This window comes from Balaenoptera ricei, chromosome 9, assembly GCF_028023285.1.
Source record: "Balaenoptera ricei isolate mBalRic1 chromosome 9, mBalRic1.hap2, whole genome shotgun sequence".
In the NCBI taxonomy this organism is placed as follows: domain Eukaryota; kingdom Metazoa; phylum Chordata; class Mammalia; order Artiodactyla; family Balaenopteridae; genus Balaenoptera; species Balaenoptera ricei.
The window spans coordinates 40266685-40289691 of NC_082647.1; the positions used below are offsets into that span (position 1 = coordinate 40266685).

At 34.4% G+C, this 23007-nt stretch overlaps 1 long non-coding RNA gene across 1 annotated transcript; it reads right to left on the reverse strand.

The window, feature by feature from the left end:
* Positions 1 to 7644: 7644 nt before the first annotated feature.
* Positions 7645 to 14293, reverse strand: LOC132371451 (uncharacterized). Its single transcript, XR_009504847.1, has 3 exons — positions 14198 to 14293; positions 8781 to 8885; positions 7645 to 7716 (listed from the first exon to the last, which is right to left on the reverse strand). It is a non-coding gene; the product is annotated as an uncharacterized LOC132371451 (long non-coding RNA).
* Between the last annotated feature and the right edge of the window lie 8714 nt (positions 14294 to 23007).

Consider the following 23007-nt stretch of genomic DNA (forward strand, 5'->3'; position numbering starts at 1 on the left):
CTATTGCCCTTAGGTTTTTAACTTTCTCTTCTGTGCAGCCCATCATTTTGTGTCTCTGGGCTTTCTTCTAGCTATATTCTCCTGACACTTCTTCCAATTCATTAACCCTTCTTCAACTGTAACGAACATGAAATTACATTAATCTATTTAGAACGTAATTTTAATTGTTTTATTTTTTAGTTCAATAGCTTCAATTTGTTTTCTAATGTATTTTCTGTATGTATGTATATAACACACACACCTAATTCTTATACAGGCTCTGCTAAAGATCTAATTTTGTGCTTTATTTCCTTAAATATATTAAGAATAGTGATTGCATAGTTTGTATCTGACAACTCCATTAAATGGATTCCCTGTGGATCCTTTTTTATAGTCTGTTTTCTTCTCCTCCTCCTTCTCCCCTTCGTCCCCTTTCCCCACCCCTGTCCTCCCCTACCTCTTCCTCCTCTGCTTCTTCTTCTCCTTCTTCTTCCGTCCTTTCTTTCTTCCTTCCTTCCTTTCTTTCTTTATGGCTGCATCGGGTCTTCGTTGCTGTGTGTGGGCTTTCTCTAGTTGCGGCGAGCGGGGGCTACTCTTCGGTGCGGTGTGCGGGCTTCTCATTGTGGTGGCTTCTCTTATTTCAGAACAAGGGCTCTAGGTGCGCGGGCTTCAGTAGTTGTGGCTCGCGGGCTCTAGAGTGCAGGTTCAGTAGTCATGGGGCACAGGCTTAGTTGCTCTGCGGCATGTGGGATCTTCCCGGACCAGGGCTCAAACCCATGACCCCTGCATTGGCAGGCAGATTCTTAACCACTGCACCACCAGGGAAGTCCCTTTCCTCTTCTTCTAATTTTGTTTTTACTTTAAAAATTTTGTCCCTTCATGTGCCTGGATTGTTTTGATTTCACAAAATAAAGAAATAAATGGAAACCTAGGAAGATATTCTATTCCCATAAAGAAAGTTTATACTTGCTACTGGCAAGTGAGCAGGGACACAGCAATTCAAAGCACCTTGATCTAATGTCAGGATTGAGAAGGTATACTGAAATAGCTTTAAATGCCAATCTCTCCCACATTTACCCTTACTTAAAATATATGGGAATTCACCAGTATTATTCCTCTTTGATGCTCTGTGAATACCAAGTTTTGTCTCTGAGTCATAGGAGGTTGTAGAAACTCTTGTTCATATTCTGGTTTTGAGATGTATCTTCAGAAATCAGCCCCCTCAAATATGAGACTTACTTCCCTGGATTTCTTTCTTCTCCCAGACCTGGACTCCATGATTCTTCACTGCCTTGATAGCTCTGCAATGTCTTCCAAGTGAGTTTTAGTACATTTTTACCTAAGACTGAAAATGGTCTAATTTTCTAGACTGCCATTACCCTAAGGCTGAATATATTTTTAAATAGATAAAATTAATAGAGGTAGTAAGAAAGCAAAAGCAAAACAAAAAATTCCCCATAAAATTATACTCTTAGAAGATAGAGTACCATTTTCTCTGTGACATGACTTACTCTTTCCTTAAAAAAAAGTATTTTGTCAGTGTTCCTATATCTCAAAATTAACTTTAAAAAATGCTAATTGGAGCTATTTTCTAGAACTGTTTCCAGCTTGCATTTTTCAGTAAATTCTTTGTGGGAGAGAAGTTCATAGAGGAGTTCTCTTAATCCACTTCTATTTAATGGCTTTGTCAGATTCACTGACTCTTCACTGTTCCTTCTGGAAGATATTCTGACTGATACACATAGTATGCTGATTACTTGTGGTTAGTAGGCTCTTCTAAATGTGCTGCTGTATTTCTGTCCACATTTGTCAGGTTGAAAAGCTTGTTTATATCATAAACTGCTGAAGTTTGAGGAACGTAAAGGTTACTTTTTATTGTTTACTCAGAAGTGTTCCTAAGCATTTTTCTGTATCTGGGTTCACAGTCTTTCTTTGTTTCCTTACAAATACTGAGAATGGAAGCAATCTTGAGCAAATGCTTGTTATGCCTCACCTTTAAGAAGTAATATGATTGATTTATTCCTTTTATAATTTGGGGGTAAATTGAAGAGCTAACGTTACAAGCATGTGAGCACATGCATGCACATGCATGCTCACGCATGCTTTATTCTCTAGTGTCATCTATTTTTTCTACTAACTTACTTAAAAAAAAAAAGTTGATGCCACTTCTGTGTTCCTGATGTCCAAAGAACATATTTTTAGAACATATACTTTCTCTTTCTGTGTATTTTATTATCCTGCATACATCTGTATGAACTTAAATAATATTTTTCCAAAACAACTAACATATGCAGCATTTAGAAAGACAATTTGAAAATTTTTACACGTAGATATATGAACTTGTAACAATTCTTTAAAACCTGTCTTTCCAAGTTTCTCTTTATATCACCTCACTAAAACAGTGTTTAAAAGTATGATTCAAAACAGGTGACTCGCAATTTTCCTGAAAACTCAAAGCCCACATGATAGTTAAAAAGCTTTCTACCTTATCCATTTAATCATTTAAGTTCTACTCTTGAGAAACCCACTGTGTAATTTTATGTAGTATAAAGTTAACATTTTTGGTGAGATTCAGTGAAGCTATATTAACGGTAAGTCAAACTTCAGAATCAGAGGTACCTCATTTTCATCAAGCATTATGTGGATGATGGTTTTCTTTCTCCCTGTAAAATGTGTGTTACATTTTCATTAACCATAAAAATACATTAAAAACTCATAATTATGGCAGTAATGATGCCTTTTAAATAGTGCTAAGAAGTTTAAAAGTATAAAACCTCTCAAGACATATAATATGCAAAATAATTATGCCACTTCACTTAGTGAATATTAAGTAAGCTTCTTTAGCTACTTGTGCCATCAGTTTATTTCACTCAGCTGAACAGTCTAATAATATTTTCATTAAATATTTATATGAACAATCAAACACTGTAAATTAAGAGCATATCCCTTGACATTCAAGATGGTTTCCAGGCTGATATCAGCAGTTTGTTATGTAGGTAGGGCTCATTTGCTATGGCTTAGAATGATGTTTTCCATTAGCTTTGAGTATCATATGTCTGACCTTAGAATAAAGGCTATTCATCATGTCTTCTAATTTCTAAATTTTATTTCTTCATTGAGAAAGTACTGACAATAGAAAAGTAAGTGCATTTAAAACTTGGGTTTATGTTTACTAATTCAGCCAAGGAAACTGATTAACACAGCTCATTTTTTAAAGCATTGGAAAATATACTCTTTGGTGTTATATGTTTAATACCATCCTGTTCATCTCACTTAATTTATATTTCCATTAAGTAAAGGTGAATCTAATATTTGACTTCAGCTTTATATGTGATTTTTCAATTTATGAATGCATGATAGCATAGTGACTGAAATTTAATTGTCACATTTAATTATAAATCCTACAAGGGTAGTCACATGCTAAGTCTGTACATTTCTCCTCCTGAAATATTTGTCTTACTTTCATGGCTACTATTTGAGATCACTGGAAGTTAATATCAAAATGATCCTGTACATTATCTAGATTATAAATCTAGAAATTAGATTCATATCACAAATTTCAAATAAATACAAAACTTCTTGGGTTGCCACTTTAAATGCTTGGAAGAAGTTACAACTAAAACTTAAAAAGGTAAAAATTATTAGCTTCAACATCTTATGGAAAAACCTGAACAAACCTTTTGGCCAACCTGATACAAACAGGGATGTACAAAAAAAGTTTATTTTATTTGAAGCAAATTAAATATGACTTATTTGCATCTTTTGTGATTAATGGGAAATTTAATTTAGATTATTATAGGGCTAATCCATACTCAGCTCAGGGCCATGTGAAGGCACTGAATGTCCTTCACATCAGTACTCTCTGTTTGTCGATATGGAACACCGTCCATAACTGCACAGTTTCTGTAGTCTGATTGTTCCACTATTTCTATGATATACTTGGGTGTAGGGCATATATTTGATAAGGACAAAAACCCTGATGTCTAGCATCAAGCCTCTCAGTCACAGTAAATAGGCAATATCCTCCAACTTCTCCGGGATATTGCAAGGGCCTGACTTATTATCCCCACTTGTTCTGGTAACCGTAGACCTTAAACCAAGCCCGCTCTTCCCTATCATAATGTTTCCAATTCCCACCCCTTAGTCACTAGTTCATCATGTTCCATATATTTCTTGAGAACACAGCATAATGTCCTCAGTCAATTTTGTCTTATAATAGTTCGAGTGACCGCATAATTCGTCATCCAAACCAGAGCATTTTGGGGGTAAGAGGTATTAATAATCATGAGAAGGCAACAGATATAGCTGGCTGTCTTAGATTAGGCTCCCCAGAAGCAGACCCTGGTTTATATTAAAGTGATTTCTTAGGATGTATTCCCAGGAAAACCTGGTAGAGGAGTGGGGAAGTAGAACTGTGATGGGAAAGAGGCCTAGCGAGAATGCTGCATCAGTGAAGTCCCATGGGAGTGCACTTACCAGATAAAGTACAAGACATCCAGTTACAATGGATTTTAAATTAAATAATTAATTTTTTATGGTATAAGTATGTTCCAAACATTGCGTGGGACATACTTATACCAAAAAACAATTCCTTGCGGGCTGTCCTGTTTTTTATTTGCTAAATTTGGCAAACCTACCCAAGAGGTCTTCGGAATGTGAAAGAATGTGGATCACACCTAGGAGGGCCAGGGGACAAGAAAGCTAGTATATTTAAACCTCCACATCTATCAGTCACTGGTGGAGCACAGTTCTGGATGAATATAAATTCCCAGGCAATTCCATCTTTCTGGGTACTCAGGCAAAGGAGATCATAGGAGTCTGAGGGCAGAATTTCTGCAAAAAGACACAAGTGCTAGCTGTTGGCATAGAAGCCACACTGGGAGCTTCCATGTGCAAAGATGGCAAAGAGATCTGACAGAGTATGGGCAGAGCACTGACAGCATCATACTACCCCAGGAAAACTGAGATGTGTGGTCATCCTGACAACAGCTAGTGGTCTATGCTTAGGGCTTGAAAGCGCTCCTGAGACTAAGAAGAAGAAACACTTTTTTGGAATTGGATGGTAATGGGGTTCTTCCAGAACACTGGAAAAAATAGTATACCCTCCCAAACATCCACAATTTTACATCTCAATGAATTACCATGCCATCAAAATTAACTGGGGCATATACTCTCCATTTTGTAGATAATGGAAGTGAATTTATTCCCTAAAGATTATTTTAAATTAACAGAAATTAAAAGGTCATGAAATGAAGCTTCTTGCTTTATTTTCAGGCAAATTTAGCCATTCATGATATATTATCATCCTGTAAGAAGGACCAACATGCACGTTACTTAAACACTACCTGAAGATTAATCGGAGCTTCATGTGGTACAGAAGGCAATGGCTCCCCCAGTTAAGAGTGAAAAAACTCAGAGTATGAGACATAACTTGGAATAACCTTCCATTTCTTTTCAGGTTCTTCTGGTAATTCCATATCCTGAACTTAATGTATAGGCCTCCTAGGTAATTAGGTTGCTAATTACTATTGGAGTTTCCTCTGACCCTAAGGAATTGTACAGTTAAATTTATTCTAAAAGTTAACTACAGTTTTCTGACTCCTTGGGGGTGAGTCAAGAAGTAAGATAATGAAAATTTGTTTCCAGGTTCAGAAGAAGGCCTTCTCCTATAATATATAATGCCTAATTATTCAACATAAAAACATCACTCTTTTACATAGATAGTTTACAGTTTCTATCCTACCACTGAACTTGGCTATCAATTAGCTTGTTGAATCTGTTAGTGCATGCATGTAAATATGCATGTAGTGTATAATGGTACATGGAATAGTAAGTGGTAAGATAATTAGATTGATATCCTTGAGATATTGCCTAATAGAACTACCTAGCCCATCAGGATGCATCTTTCTTTTAGGAAATATGAAAAGTAACTTTCAGTCCAGAGCTCTAATTAGGATATATACTTTCTGGTGAGCCAGAATGTATAGATACTCCTCTCTTCATAGCCATGAGACCAAAGGTATGTTTGTCATTGCAGGATATTGAATGTTCTTACAGAGAAAAAGTATGCAATGAGTTGTTCCTTGAGCAGAAAAAAACAAAAAACAAAAAAACAAAAAAAACCCTCCGCAACCCATGATTTATTTGATTATATCCACGTTTTTTAGCTTAGCCTGCAAGATCCATCTTGACCTGGCCCACCTTTTCCTGACCTCACGTTCTAGTGGTCCCTTTTTAAACACACACCATTACAGCATACCCAAAATTAACATTATATCTTCCCTTTGCTAAAACTGCTCCATCTCACTGGAATGTGGTCACTACATCCCTGCCTCACATCCCCTGGCTAATAGCTACTTATCCTTTAATACTCCATTCAGCAAACACACTCCAGGAAGCCTTCTCTGTTCTTTCCCAGACTTGGTTAGGTATTTCATCTATTCTCCCATAATGTATAGTGCATATACTATCTTCACAACCTGATGCATTGGTGTACTTTACCTACGTATGCATCCCTTTCCCTGGAGAGGAACATTTTTGAGCAGAAGATGAGATCCAACTTTCTTTGCATTCTCTAAATTTAGCAGAATATCCAGGACACATAGGAGGGTTTCAATAATAGTTTATTGAATGGATGAATGAATTAATTAATCGCATACTCTGGCTTACTACTGAAGCTGAGAATAAATAACCATGAGCTGAGGATAAGAAAATGTCAAGCCTTCAGTTTAAATACAGCTCTATTTCATTCTAAGTTGATTCTTAAATGAGGTTATAATGCAGATAATTGTTAGCTGGTAGATTTATGATATAAAGTATTAATACCATCGTTAAATTAAAACATGAAATTCACTGTAGAGTTTTTTTATCGGTCTACCATTAAAAAAGAATATTATAATATATACAACTTTTTACATCCTATTTTAATCATTTTTCATATTCATATATATTAAACATATGCATATACATATGAAAGCAAATGAATGATTATAGTAATATTACTATGAGAATAAAATAATCATTCATGTCTACTTGTCTACATCACCTTATGTCTTAAGAGTTAAAGGAGACAGGATTAACTTAACTTCTTTAAGATTTAAAGGAGACAATTGATTAGCTCTGTTAAAATCAATTAACAATGATATTTAGAATGTCAGAGTAAATTCAAACACTCTGATCTTAAGTTTTTCAAATCCCATGAGAAGAAAATTTCATTTAATCTGATCAGAAAAAGTAGAGGTTGCCTAAGACCAATAAACTTAGATCTGGATTCTAGGAATCAAGGACTGTGCCTATCATCAAAGCATTAGACTATTATTCTCTCTTACTATTTAATTAGAATCTGGTAATTGTCATTTTGCACATAAATTAAATTCTTTGAGGTACATTAGATGATACTCTAACATTTAAATAATGCTTTTCATCTTTAGCATAATTTATAAACATGAATTAAGTAATCTTCCAAAGAGGCTATTTGAAAATTTTATCTCCCTTGAAAGTGATTATGGTTAAAATTTCCACTTAGTGGCATTGTATATAATTGTGCAACCATTACTCTTCACAGCTAAACTAATCCATCATTTTTTCCCCCAGTTACCATTTACTCTGATACTAAATGAGATAAGCATTAGATACTTACATAGTAATTTTATCAGGAACCTGGACCAGTGGACAGTTTTATCCTTCATATCTAGTTCTTGTGCTTCTGGGGGAATTCCCAGTGGTGCCGTTCTATTCCTTGAAAATAAAGTAGACAATGGCCTTTAATACCATTCTTTAACAGGAAAAAATGTTCATCGTTAACAATATCACATGGGTACCATATTATTAATGAAATGAAAGGAAGAACTGCGTTATATATTATCTTTTCAGTTGCACTGGATGAACAGAGACACATTCAGGCAAAATGCAAATAATGGGGATTTATTATGAGGGTATACTAGAAAATAGGAAAGAAGAAGAAACATTTTTGTGAGCGTCACGTTAAAAATTCCCTCAAAGAAAGATACACGTGGCTTTTTTTGTACTCTTGTCATATCCCTACACTAAGCCATAGGGTACTAGCTCTTTGATCAGTCAACTGGTTATAGACCAATCAAATGCTGGCCAGAAAGGCAGGGTAGCATGGTACAAAGTATGGCAATCTTTGTATAAAGATTTTCTCACCAGAGAGCTGAATAACCATCAAATCTTTAGCAAATGTCCAAAGGGGACAAAATAAGTAGCAGGCATCTGAGGTTTATCAGAAGAAAGGCAATACAACAATCAGTGAAGATGAAACTTCAGAGTTTTTCCAGTACAAAAATCATAATTTATGGAACACTCACTATGTAAGATGTGCATTACATATATCAATTATTTTATTTAATCATCATAACAACACTGGAAGGTAGATATTGCTAACCTCACGTTACAGATAAGACCCCAAAATTTAAGGAACTTGATCAAGTTCACACAACTAGTATTAGAACTAGAATATCAACTGAGGTTTGGCTGATATTAAATCTAATTCTTTCCTCAATTGTACCACACTGACTTTCACAGGAATTATTATAAAATCAATTAATGGTTATGGGTTGAACCTCATGCTGATTAGTCATATGCAACAATCTCTCATTCTTATTAACCTGGAGCATATTAAAGTGGGATATATTCTCCTATTTGGGAGAGGGTGGAACAAATTTTACACATTCATGGATATGAAAGAAATAATTATTTTTCTTTGGCTCAGAACTAATAGGAGGCAAAAGTCAGGCGCACTCAGCAAAGACAAGATCATTAGAAATAGAGTCAGGGAGTACCTTGTCCTTTGTCCTCTGTCTCCCAGGCTGGTGCTTCTTGAAAGGTGCCATGCTGCCTCTCTGCCTGCTGGCCTTCCTGCTGAACAGGCAGCATTCATTTTATAGCTAGGAGGAAAAATATTAATAGTTCAAATTTTGGATAAATAAAATATAGTTTATTATGCTGCACATAGCATTTTGTGCTCTATGGAACAAATTCGGTGTTAATAAATATCTCTTAGGAAACCACAAATAGCACCCATTGACTCCAAGAAGAATTTAGACCTTTGATCCTAGGTCAGAATCCGTTAAATATTAAAAGAGCCTTCTCACTGGAATTCAGCAAAACAGTACTAAAATAATAACATAAAAGAGAAAACTATGACTTTACTTATTAAGGAAAAACCTACAAATTTTCTACATTGCACTCAAATTTTTATTCCATGGCAAGAAGTGGAAATGGCAGAAATAAAATAAAAAATAATAGAGTAAATTGTATTTCTGCAGCATATCTGTTCTTCTTTTGGTGAAACATATTTTGAAAAGTGTCTCTGAACTTATAAATTGAGCTCTCTGGGAAAAAATAAAAACACAAAAATATATAACGGCAATAATGTGATTTATGAGCATTAAGGCTTTCAAACAAACCCCCATCCCCAAAAGATGCCTTGCTTGGTATATCTGTTATCTAAAAAGGAGGAAGCACTTCTAAATGAATTACCTTTTACTTCTATTTTTTAAAAGTATTTTTAAAATTTATTTTATTTTTTAATTGAAGTATAGTTGATTTACAATGTTGTGTTAACTTCTGCTGCTCAGCAAAGCTATTCAGTTATACATAAAAATATACTTTTAATATTTTCTCTGAAACCTGAGAGACTAACCATAAAATTCAAAAGACAGCAGGAAGTCCTTGCTCTTAAACAGGCAATAAGGATTCCTATTTTTCCCTTATAAAAAGAGGTTGCAGCAAATCTAGTCCTTTTAAGAAATCTTGCCTTCTCAGCCTATGGAATTCTGTTTAAAATGTGTTTTGCCTTATGAGTAATGTAATTTCAGCTACTGCTTACATCTGTATAAGGCACTTTACTTCTATGATACTAAAAAGCAGTGTTAGTCACTCTAGACTTCCAAGCTATCACCTCTGTAAGATCCCTCTGGCTAATACCAATGAACATATTCCATACTCTGAATCTCTTTTCCTCCCTTCCTCCCCTAGAAAATATAATTGCTATTTTAAAAAACTACAAAGTGGTAAAAATAATTTATTCATTTCCAGAAAGGAACTTAAATGCAAATACAATCTCTTCTGCAATAGCTAAGGGGTCAAATGAATAAGATATTCTAGCAAAACCTCAACTATTAAACATTACAGAGGATAGTCTACTTATTCAATAACATTACATGACTAGATGGCCGTCACAGGTATTTATTCTGCTTCCATATCACGCAGAAAAAGGGAAACTTTGAGATCATGATGTATTCTTGGTCCCAACAGACAACAGTGGCATAAGTCCTCTTGTGATCTAGTTGTCACAGGGTTTCTATCATCTCTCTCTTGAGAGCTCTAAGGCACACTAGTTTCTTTTAAAAATTGAGGTAAAATAGTATATAACATTGTATAAGTTTCAGGTATACATTATAATTCAACATCTGTACACCTTATAAAGTGATCACCATTAAAGGTCTAAAGTTACCATGAATCCTCATATGCTTGACCCCTTTCACTCTTTTTGCCAACCCCACACCTCCTTCTCATCTGGTAAACATGAATTGTTCTCTGTAGCTAAGAGTTTTGTTCGGTTTGGTTTGGTCATTTTGGATTTTTAAATATTCTACATGTGAGTAAAATCATAAGGTATATGTCTTTCTCTGTCCAACTTATTTCATTTAGCATAATACCCTCAAGGTCCATTCATGTTGTCAAAAATGGCAAGATTTTACGATTTTTTTATGGCTGAGTAGTATTCTACTGTGTGTGTGTGTGTGTGTGTGTGTGTGTGCGCGCGCGCGCACACGCATCCTTTAACTAATTATTATAGCTTTAGCTAATTTTACTACTTTTGTCTTTTTTATTTATTTATCTATTTTTTATTGGAGTATAGCTACTTTACACTGCTGTATCAGTTTCTGCTGAACAGCAAAGTAAAAAACGTATACATATATCCCTTTTTTTTTGATTTCCTTTCCACTTAGGTCACCACAGAGCACCGAGTAGAGTTTCCTATACTATATAGTAGGTTCTCATTAGTTATCTATTTTATACATAGTAGTGTATATATGTCGATCCCAATCTCCCAATTCATCCCACGCCCTCCTTCCCCCTTGGTATCCAAATGTTTATTCTCTGCGTCTGTGTCTCTATTTCTGCTTTACAAATAAGATCATTTATTACTTTTGTCTTTTTAACCTTCCTACTTGCTTTGTAAGTGATTGATGCATTACCGTTACTTTTTCCAGTATGATTTTTTTACTTTGATATGTTTTCTTTTTCTTTTTTCTATTTTTTTTTTTTTTTTTTGGCCATGCTACACGGCTTGTGGGATCTTGGTTCTCCAACCATGTAATGAACCTGGGCCCCTGGCAGCAGAAGCGTGGAGCCCTAACCACTGGACCACCAGGGAATTCCCCAGTACGTTTTCTTGTTATTAATTAGTGTCATTTCTTTTCAGCTTAAAGAAGTTCCTTCAACATTTCTTGTAAGGCCAGTTTAGTGATGATGAACTCCTTTAGCTTTTGCTTATCTGGAAAACTCTTGATCTCTCCTTCAATTCTGAATGATAACTTTGCTGGGTAGAGAATTCTTGGCTGGAGTTTTTTCCATTCAGGACTTTGAATATGTCATGCCCCTCCCTTCTGGACTGCAAAGTTTCTGCTGAAAAATCTGTTGATAACCTTATGAGTGTTTCCTTGTACATTAACAAGGGTTTTTCTCTTGCTACTTTTAAGATTCTCTCTTTAACTTTTACTGTTTTAATTATAACATGTCTTGGTGCAAATCTCTTTGGGTCCATCTTACTTGGAACTCTCTGGGCTTCCTGAATGTGGATGTCTGTTTCCTTCCTCAAATTAGGAAAGTATTTAGCCATTATTTCTTCAAATATCTTTTCTGGCTCTTTCTTTCTCTCTCTTCTCCTTCTAGAACCCCTAAAATACTAATGCTTTACCGCTTGATGTTATCCTAAAGGTCCTTTAAGGTATCTTCACTTTTTAAATTTCTTTTTTCTTTTCACTGCTGTTTGGGTGAGTCCCATTGCTTTGTCTCCTAATTCACTGATCCATCCTTCTGCTTCATTCAGTCTGCTGTTTCTTTTATTTATTTATTTATTTATTTAGTTAGTTAGTTATTTTTGGCTGTGTTGGGTCTTCATTGCTGCGCGGGCTTTCTCCAGTTGCAGTGAGCAGGGGCTACTCTTGGTTGTGGTGCGTGGGCTTCTCATTTCAGTGACTTCTCTTGTTGTGGAGCACGGGCTCTAGGCGCACGGGCTTCAGTAGTTGTGGCATGTGGGCCCAGAAGTTGTGGCTTGCAGGCTCTAGAGCGCAGGCTCAGTAGTTGTGGCACACAGGCCTAGTTGCTCCGTGGCATGTGGGATCCTCCCGGACCAGGGCTCGAGCCCGTGTCCCCTGCATTGGCAGGCGGATTCTTAACCACTGCACCACCAGGGAAGCCCCATTCAGTCTGCTGTTGAACCCCTTAGTGTATTTTTCAGTTCAGTTGTTGTATTATTCAGCTCTGTAACTTCCATTTGGTACTTTCTTATATTTTTAATCTCTGTTGGAGTTCTCACTGTGTTCATTCATTCTTCTCCCAAGTTTGGGGAGTATCTTTATAAGTTACCTTGAACTCTTTATCAGGTAGATTGATTACCTCCATTTAATTAAGGTCTTTTTCCCAGGTTTTTGTCTTGTTTTATTTGGAACATATTCCTCTGTCTCCTCATTTTGTCAGACTCTCTGTGTTTGTTTCTATGTATTAGGAAAATCAGCTACCTCTCCCAGTTTTGAAAGAGTGGCTTTGTGTAAAATATATGATATGTCCCATCGGGTCCAGAAGCACAATCTCCCTGGCCACCAGAACAAGATGGCCCTTGTGTGAGCTACGTGTGCCTTCCTGCTGAGGCATGGGGGTGGGCAGGGCTGTTGCCTGGCCTGGTTGCTGCATAGCTGTGGCTCTTTGGAGGTAGATGGGGCTCCCAGTAGGGTGCGCCTACTGGTGCTTGCAAGTTAGAGGGAGAATTCCAAAATAATGCCTGCCAGTGTCAGTATTAGCAAGGTAGAATGAGGTCTCAAAAATGGTGTCTACCAGTGTCTCCCTTTCTAGGGAGAATACCAATAGGTTCCTGTCTCTCTGAAAGATACATTAAAATTAGTAAGTGTGTCTCCTTCACTTATGGTCTAGGTGCTTTTCAATCTGGTTTTTTTGTTTTTTGTTTTTGTCTTTATTTTTTGCTACAAAGTGAGTCTGCAAATGAGCCCTTTAAGATTGGGTTCTTCATCTCCTACAGTACTATGGTTTTCCTGGATGTATTGTTGCTGTTTTTCCAAGCCAGGGGTTAAAGGGCTTATCTCTCCTGCATGGGATCTAAGGGTTGGGGTGCCTGATGTGGGGCATAAATTCATCACTCTTAGGAAAGAGTTCTGTATTTTTGAGCTCCCTCCCAACTGTGGATTGCTCACCTGGGGTGGGATTTTTTTGGCAAGACTGTGTCTCTGCCTCTACTACCATCTCAATGCTCCCCTTTTATCCTTTGTTGTGGAGGCTTTGTTCATCAAGTTTTCAGGTCTTTTCAGAGGAAACTACTCCATATGTGGTTGTAGATTTGTTATGTCCATGGTAGGAGGTGAATTCAGGATCTCCCTAAACCACCATCTTAAACCACTGTCTAAGACATACTAGCTTTTTATCTTTAGACTTCCCTTTCATTCTCCTTTCTCTTTCATCCCAGACACGGCAGTAATTTTAACCTTAGGGGTAGAAAAACCTGATGCTGACTGTTCAAAAAAATCTAATCCTTTTGCCATATGGAATAGTTGAAAATATCAAGAAAAGAAACTTCCATCTGTTTACATCTCAAAATATTATCCTCACATACTTATTCAAATTGATCTCTTTTCAGCAGATATATTTGCCTGCTGGAGACAAAAATGCCAAAGAAATTGGGAACATTTGACATCTCCTTACACAGTAGATCCTTTTTAAAATCATGGTTCAAATCTTTTAAAGCACTGTAGAAAGTACATAGTGCAGTTCCTAAGACATAGTAAATATTCAATTAATATGAATTAATATTAATGAATATGTAATTAATATTTACATATTCTTTTTTATTATTATAAGTCTAGGTTTACAATTATTTTGAGTAGGATCTGCCATCACGCGAATGTGACCCAACTTCAAACTCCACTTACTTCCCAAGGTACCCCAGCACCAATATTACCTGTTTCTCATTGTTTCCAGTCTCTTAAGCTGAACTTTAAATTTCCTCACACATTTATTAATACAGTCATTCATTCAAGAAATATTCAGTGAGGTGGCAAACTCTGCAAAAAATAGAAAGAATAAAATGTTATTGTGCTAATAATAATTAACACAACCCTACACTCTTAAGATTATAGTCCATTGACAGAGAGAGGTATTAACCAAATAATTATCCAAGTGTGAAACTGCTATTATAATATGTGTTAGGAAGGAAAATTACAAGAGACTATATTTTTAAGGAAGTCAGGGAGGCTGAGCTGTTTGACCTGAGACCCCCCCCAAAATGTCTCAGTCTCCTTCTTCAGATATCAACTAGATAAAAAGGGAGGAAATAATCCTCTAGGCAGTGAGAATGATATATACAAAGGCCCTGGGGTGGAAAAGAACATGCCCAGAACTATGGATTGTAAGGGAGAAGAAAGACAAGAGAGGAGCACAGTGCAAGATAAGGCTGGGGAGTTAGATATGGGTGACAGCATCCAGGCTCTTGGGATTTAACATGGACTTTAGCTTGGGATTCACAGTACAATTGGAGATTGAAAACAAAATGGGGATCGAACAAATGAAAGTGGGTTTACCTGGGAAATGGCACTTTTCACTTGCACTGAAGAGATACAAAGAGCTGAGATGTCAGCTTGCAAGAGAACAGAATGGTAGCAAGGAAAAATGGTGGAGTCTAGAAATATTTAGGAAATGAAGTCAAGAGCAGTGCTAATAGATTTCATATGAGAGAGTGCATGAGAAGGAGGTGTTAAGGATGATGAACAGATTTCTAGTCTGGGATCTGAGTTTCAGGGAATAGGTTGGGAAGAAGTGTTTTTAAACAAGAGAATGATGTAGGCAGTGCCTTTCCATTCATAACTTGTTTTACTCATGTGTGTAAAATAGCTACCACTCTGATGGCAGGTGGCCCATAATTCTCCCTATTTTTATAATTATTCCTCAACTAGAAAAAGTACAAAGCTTAGTTTGATTTTGTTTCCTCTCTATACTCCATATGATTATTTTATTCTACAGGAGTAATCTAATTCATTTAACAAAATCATATAATGTTAGCAACTTAAAGGATCTTATGAGACTTCTCATGCCATTTTGAAAGAGGAAAAAAGTGAAATAATTACACAAATATTAGTAAAATCTATACCAGCTTTTTTTTCTTTGGCTCACATTGAAAGCAAAATATCTGATCTATCAGTACTTTGGAATACATGGATTACTGGAACATGTGGCAACAGTAGAAATTCATCATTATCCCCAAGCCTTTAATGGTATTTTTATGGACTGGATTTCTATCAGTATTTTATTCCAATTCAATCTCACACCCTGTGAAGGAGCGAACCGAATTTAAAGTCATTGCTTACATTCAGCGTCATAGCATGTCCAGAATAAAGTTTCATTATGGCCCCACGTCCAATATCATAAATCCATATAAATATATGTCTCATTTCAAAGTAATAAAGATGTCTTTTACTAGAAAATGGTGAGCGTGATTCTTTCCGAAATATGTTAATAATTAAAGAGTGAGTAAGTCTGTTTTGAAGATCAGTAAATATGTATTCCATACAAAATCATAACTTTGCAAAAGTGTAATCCAGGGCTTCCCTGGTGGCGCAGTGGTTGAGAATCTGCCTGCCAATGCAGGGGACACGGGTTCGAGTCCTGGTTTGGGAAGATCCCACATGCCGCGGAGCAACTGGGCCCGTGAGCCACAACTACTGAGTCTGCGCATCTGGAGCCTGTGCTCCGCAACAAGAGAGGCCGCGACAGTGAGAGGCCCGCGCACCGCGATGAAGAGTGGCCCCCACTCGCCGCAACTGGAGAAAGCCCTCGCACAGAAACGAAGACCCAACACAGCCAAAAATTAATTAATTAATTAATTAATTAATTAAGAAAAACACCTGGAAATCCTAAAGTGAAAGTAGAGAATAAAATTAGTTCCCAGTGGTGATATTTAAAAAAAAAAAAAAAAAAAGTGTAATCCATGTTAATTTCACCAAGCATACATTCATGCTTTACAAGCATATATATGACACTTAAATTACATGTTTATCATTTTCACTGAGGATATTTGACATTTATAGGTTGTGGTAAAAACAAATTAGGTAATTCTGCTGCCTTAAAAAACACAAACCCGCTACAAAAGCTGGATGTTCTCTGCTTTTAAAGGAGAAGAGTTTTGGTTTCCGAATGTGAGGAGTTTTTACTTATTTTCTCTTACGTACATAAAAATAAAAGGAATTGTAGACATTGATAGGCATTGTGTACTAAATTTTTGTAAATAGGCTACATTAGTTCTTGGCTGATAGTAATTTAAGAGACAAGTCATTCAGTGACTTAAATGAAATAAAATAATTAAAGCAGGTCTTTTACTGGCACAAGCTGTATTGTTATCCTCAGGTTGTTCTGCTGAAGCAGATTTATTTTGTATTGTGGTTTATGACCAAAGTTAGAGGTGTCTCTCAAAGAACAAATTTAACTACGCCTATCACCCAACCTGGGTTCTTTTGCACCTTTTCAAGGGCATTACAATAGAGTTTTGTGTGAACATGATTGCCTTTGGGAAAGCCTAGGTCTAGATTTTCTCTTTAAATCCTAGACCAAAAAGGACAGCTTGACTTTCAGGTTTCCACATTCTCTTTAGGAAAGGAAGGTGTGAATTCGATCCCACAGAAACTTCTAAAAATCACATTTAAGCTACGGTACGGCAGAATGCTTGCTACAGATTCAGGCTCTGAATTTTAAGATAAGTATCCTTTCAGAGTAACTGCAAGTTCTGTGCGTTCCAGTAAATAATCCAAGCTTAAATGGGAGAGGGGATTCCTCTGTTACAAATTAAATTATGTTTCTAATTTTGAATTTTTTAATAATCATTCTGTAAATCAGAGAAGCCCTAAGCGATACCCTGTCTTTAATAGATCATTAGGACTATACATTGTGACAGTATTATTTTATATCCACCTATCAGACTCTATCCCATCATGATCTAAAGCCATTTAACTGGGGAAATAAAAACAAAATTGTAATTAGTCAGGAAGAGTCTCAGTTTTACTGCAAGATGGCATTGTTTGTGACTCAGGGCAAAAAAATTTGAAAAAGCATTGATGCATCCAATGCAGTGGGGGTGCTGGGAACCTTGTCTCCTAATTCCACCATTTCTACTGCCATCTCTTTTTCCTTTCAAGTTGTACATTTTACCAGAAGTGCGGTTGATGCTATTTTTGTGGGTACCAAAGGTCCTTTTGTTTCGTTTAACCGCAGCCCTTCATTTACTCAATAAACATTAATTATTTTTATATGTACTTGAAAAAAAGAAACATTTGACATCTAGAAGAGGTAGGCTTAATTTTAGCTTTCACTCTTATATCTCCATAATATGTCTTGCTACTTAAATACTGTAGGATCCCTTTGCCCTGCACAGAATGTGAATAAAGATGTCTCAGGTTTAGTATAAGAATTAAATGAGACAACAGAATATTTTGTAAAACCTTATAAATCTAAAAAAAGGGAGAGGGCTTCTCCTATACTTAGCAAAACTTTAAAATATGAAAAATATCTCAAATGGCTTTTCATTTAAAACCAACATAAACTGTCTAGAAATTAGCAATAATGAAAATATTACATTTAATAGCTTATATGACACAACTAAAGCAGTACTTGGAGAAATACTTAATAGCCTAACCATTTACATTGCTAAACAGAAAAAAATATAATGAATAGCCAACCTAATAAGTTAAAGAGCAATAAGAAAAGGATAAAAAGTATATTGAAAGAAGTAATAAATGGCAAATATTGAACTGAAAAATAGAAATTAGTTATCTAAGAGATGAGTATATAGGGAAAATAAAGAATAAAACAGATAAATCATTATCTAATTTTAAAAAAGGAAAAAGACAAATACACCAAACATAAAGACACAAATTTTCACAGAAGATGACATTAAAGAATTATAAATTACTTTGCTCATCTCTGTAAAAATTAATTCGCAAATGTAGGTAAATAATCTAAGATAATCAATATAGCATAAAAAATTGAAACCTACAGATTACCATAGAAGAAATAGAGAAACTTGTCAAAGAATAACCTCTCACCTATCGTCTCCAGACACACAAACACATTCAAGTTAAAGCATTAATCATAAATAGATTCTTCAGGAAAGTCACGGAATTCTATCAATTATTTAAGTAATACAAAACTATGTTATTTGCATTGCTCAAGAGAATCTTTAACAAATGCAAACATAGGTAAAGGATAAGCAAAAATAAGGCAATTTCCCTAAATGCTAAATTAAATATTAGCAAACAGAATACAAGAACATAACAAAATAATAATAATCCATTATTAATTAGAGTCTTACTAGATTCTGGTATAATTCAATATTGAAGGAATATAATAATATAATCTGCATAGTAATATAGATTCAAATATAAAATATTTATAATCACTTCTCAAATGTTAAAAGATATTTTAACATTTTTAAAAGAAAAATTTAACATCCACATTTGCCTTAAATAGTACATAAGTTTAAAATCATGGATATTTATTTGACATTAGAAAATATAGATATAAGTTTAAACACATATTTAGATATAAATCTAGAACTTACAGTATTAATGTGGATATAGATTTTAATGTGCAAACCAGTGTTCCTGTTAAATTTAGAAACAGTGCAAGGATATTCACTATTACCACTCTTGTTTAACATTGTTTTGGACATAACAGCTTATGTGATTAGACAAAAGAGAGAAATGAGGTAAGAAACAGGTGAAACTATCATTATATACCCAAAACAATATTGTGTGCCTGGAAAACTGAAGTAAATCGACTGAAAAACTGTTTTTAAAATATATTCATTTTCAATGGAGGGATTAAGCATAGAGAGATATATTTTTAAAGTAATGTTCAAGATTCACATAGAATAAATTTTAAAACTCTCTTGTGGGACATAAAAATAAAATTTGAATCAATTAAAAAGCAATATGCTGTTTCTGGCTAGAAAGGCTCAAGAAGATAAAATGTAAAATTTTGTAAATTAATATTTAAAACATAATCTGTTACCAATAAAAACAGCAATGTAATTTTTTTTGAACAAGTGAATTCTAAAGTTCCTACACATAAACTTTAAAAATAACACAAAAAAGAAAAAGAAGAAAAAGATCAGTAAACTTCTGGAAATCCTATTAGTCTGGTGCAAGATTAGACAGAGAAACCACAAAAGAGGAGAAAATAAAGAGTCTTAAATTAGACTCTCATACATATATGTAGGACTTTAGCATAAAACATCAGTGATTTTTTATTACGGGTGAAAATAATGAATTGTTCAATGAATGGCATTGGGAAAAATCCATGCATCTTGAGAATATACAAAGCTACTATCTATAGCCTACACTAGAATTAATTCCTGATGGGTTCAAGATTTAAATATTAAAAATAAACTGCAGCAGTATAAGAAGAAGGTACAATTTCGGCATGAAGAAGACCTTCCTAAATTTTATATAAAAAATGAAAGCCATGAAAAGAAAAGGTATGTAAATTACAATAAAGCAGTCTCCTTGACAATATATGTCATTACAGAATCAAAAGCAAACATCAAAGAGAAACAAAGCAAAAACAGCAAAAAAGCAACATCACCTAACAACATCTGATAACAAAGGTATGGTTCCCTTCAGATTTCCTTCAAGTTCATTAAAAAAAAAATACCAGAAATTGGTAATTTGTAAAGGGCAATATAGTGGCAGTTCACACAAAAAAAGAAAATATATATGAATAATAAAAAAGTTAATCTTGTCTTTTATTCCAATATCATAGTGGTCTACTGTCCTTTGAAAACTCATAGATACTGAATAAATTACAATAAGCATATTTTAAGATGCATTTCTAAGTTCATAGTAAGTTAAGGAAAATCCCAAAGAACCTATTTAGATGAACAGAGATATTAAATTGAAGAAATAAGCAAATACTAAAGAAAGGACAAATATCCAAATCAGGAAACTAGAGCATTAAAAATTAAGATGCTAATTCTCAAAGCTCTCGTTAAAGGGCTATACATGTATGGAAAAAAGGAAACTAATCTTGGACAAGGAGAATTGAGAGAAAGCCCAGGTCCTCTAGCAGTACTGCCTAATAGGACTTTCTATGTGGAAGTGTTCTATAGTTGTGCTCGCCAATATAGTAGCCACTAGCCATGTGAGGGTGAACTTGAAATATGCCTCGTGAAACCAAGGATATAATGTTTAATTTTATTTAAGTTTAATTAATTTAAATTTAAATTTAAAAAGCCACACATAGCTAGCACCTAAGTTATTGGACAGCACAGCTGAGGAGCCTCAACATTAGTAAAAGATGGGGCTACAAAAAGGTTTCTTCCCGTGTAAAATAACTTATATTCTTAAAAAATATCAGACACATTTATTTAGAAGTAGGTAAATATTTCTTGAAATAGTCCCAAAATGTGTAAATAATTTTAAAATGTTGAAAAATTTGATTATATGAACAACTTCTGTTTATCAAAAACACCATAAAGAGTAAAAAAGAAAATATACATAATGAAAAAAGAATTTTATCTAAATTACATAACTATTATAAATAAATTTAAAATATGCAACCCAATAGAAAAAAAAGTATATATATTAATAGGTGTCTCCTAGAAGGGAAAACTAAAGGAACAATACATGAAAAAAGTTTAACAATGCCAATTTTTGGTAAGGATGTAAAGATCACTCTCACTGTTGATAATACGATATCTTTACATAGACACACACACACACATACACGCAAGACATTGCAAAACAACATAGTGTATAATAACAGGCAAATAGACTGAAAAGGATTTCCTACTTATAAAAATAATTGTAAATACATTGGAAATGTCCTGATTAAGCATTTTGTTCTCATATCCACAATTAAGTTCTATAATATAAGTAGATTAAACATAAATCAGGAGCAAAGGTCACTAATGAAAATGATACTAACAAAAAAGAAACAAAATTGTATGCATGATTTGATTAAGAGTTCAAACATAACATTTGAGTTTTACCATCCATAAAAACTGAACTATACTACCAACTACTTGAATCATATTTTATCAAATTATTAACAGACTTGGCCTCATTTGTTCAAAGATTAAATTATTAAGATAATAATTAAACATGAAATTGAATTATTTGTATATATCCTTTCTATAGTGAAAAAAGAGAGTGTTAATATCTACTTTAAAAATTGAAGGTCCATTGAAGCTCAGTTCTTACGAAGAAAGTACTTTTTCATCAATAATTAAATCTGATAAAAATATTTGCAAATCTACGCAGAGAGACAGCAGGTTCGTTAACAAAAGGTTATGAAGGTTCTTAAACTTACTCCCAAACGTAATTTCTTTTGAACATTGAACAAAAAAATAAACATATGAAAATAATGGAAAAATCGGTACTCCTGAAATGCTGAGTCCATAATTCTTCCTGAATGACCAAGAACTTGTCCAAATAAAGTAATTTCTGTACTGTTTTAGCATCCTTTTCAAATCTCTATTGCTACTGGAAACATTAGGTTTACATCAATTCTCTAATACTTTTAAGTCTGAATAAATTAAATACTCAGGCATAAAAATATGACTATGAATATACTCACATATATACACACAGTTCTCAAAGAGCTTAGCATTTAATACATTTTAGAAATATTTCCAATGATATTTTGTTTTTTGCTCTAAATTTGCCTTTGTCTGTAGCATTTTAAAAACATTTCTCAAATATGACATTTCCAGCAGCAGTTAATTTTCTTTTTACTTATATAGTGCATATGTACCAAACAGGTGCCCAACTTCCTGACATTCATCTCATGTACACTTCATAGATGTCCTTATTTGCAAATGGTCACTATGAGGTTTATTTAGCATTATATTTCATGAAAGATTAAGTCCTTCTACCGAAGCTACTGCTCTAAAGTTTGATTAGTGACCTCTTCACATTACAGCAGTAATTTCAGGTCATATAATGATTAGAAAAAGCTCATCCTTTATATCCAACTCACTATTGTACATAGAGTTTTGGTGTCTAGAGCAGGCAGATGAAGCCACCGACTTGCATTAAGAAAGTGTACCTTAATAAGAAGTACTCCAATGTATCTTTTTTTTTCTTGCCATCTTAGAAAAATTCTACAATTTATACTCAGTTCTTCTAGAAACAACTTGGCTCACTGACAATTCTCCCCTCTTGTGGTATTGCTATTTCTGGCCCATCATTCCTTAATTTTCTATTTGACCTCCTCCTTCTCTACCTGACCTCTGAATTTTGCAGAGTTTCAGTGCTTAGTTTTAAGTCTTTTTCTGTTTTTAATCTGGAACATTTCTCTAAAAATTAATAAATTGATTTACAAATGTTGACTAAAGACCTTCTGTAAGCTATATATGATCTCATTGAGTCTTGCTGTTTATAACTAATTATGTTTAATTTCATATTTTAGTTTAGTATTTCCCTTTGAATTTCATTCTTGTAGATCTCTGCCTAAATAATATCTCCACTTTAATAACTGATAGATATCTTATTCTCAGTATATCAAGCTGACATTCTAATCAAACAAAATATATTGATAAAACAACCAAAAAATTAGAGAATTTATAAGAATAAGTTCAAGCTCACTCTTAATTAGGGAATGCAAATTAAAACAACATCGAAATACCATTTCTCAACCAACAGACTGACAATAATTTTAAAACATGACAATATTTTCTCTTCATGAGGCTGAGAAGAAACAGGCACATTCACTCATTGCTACTGA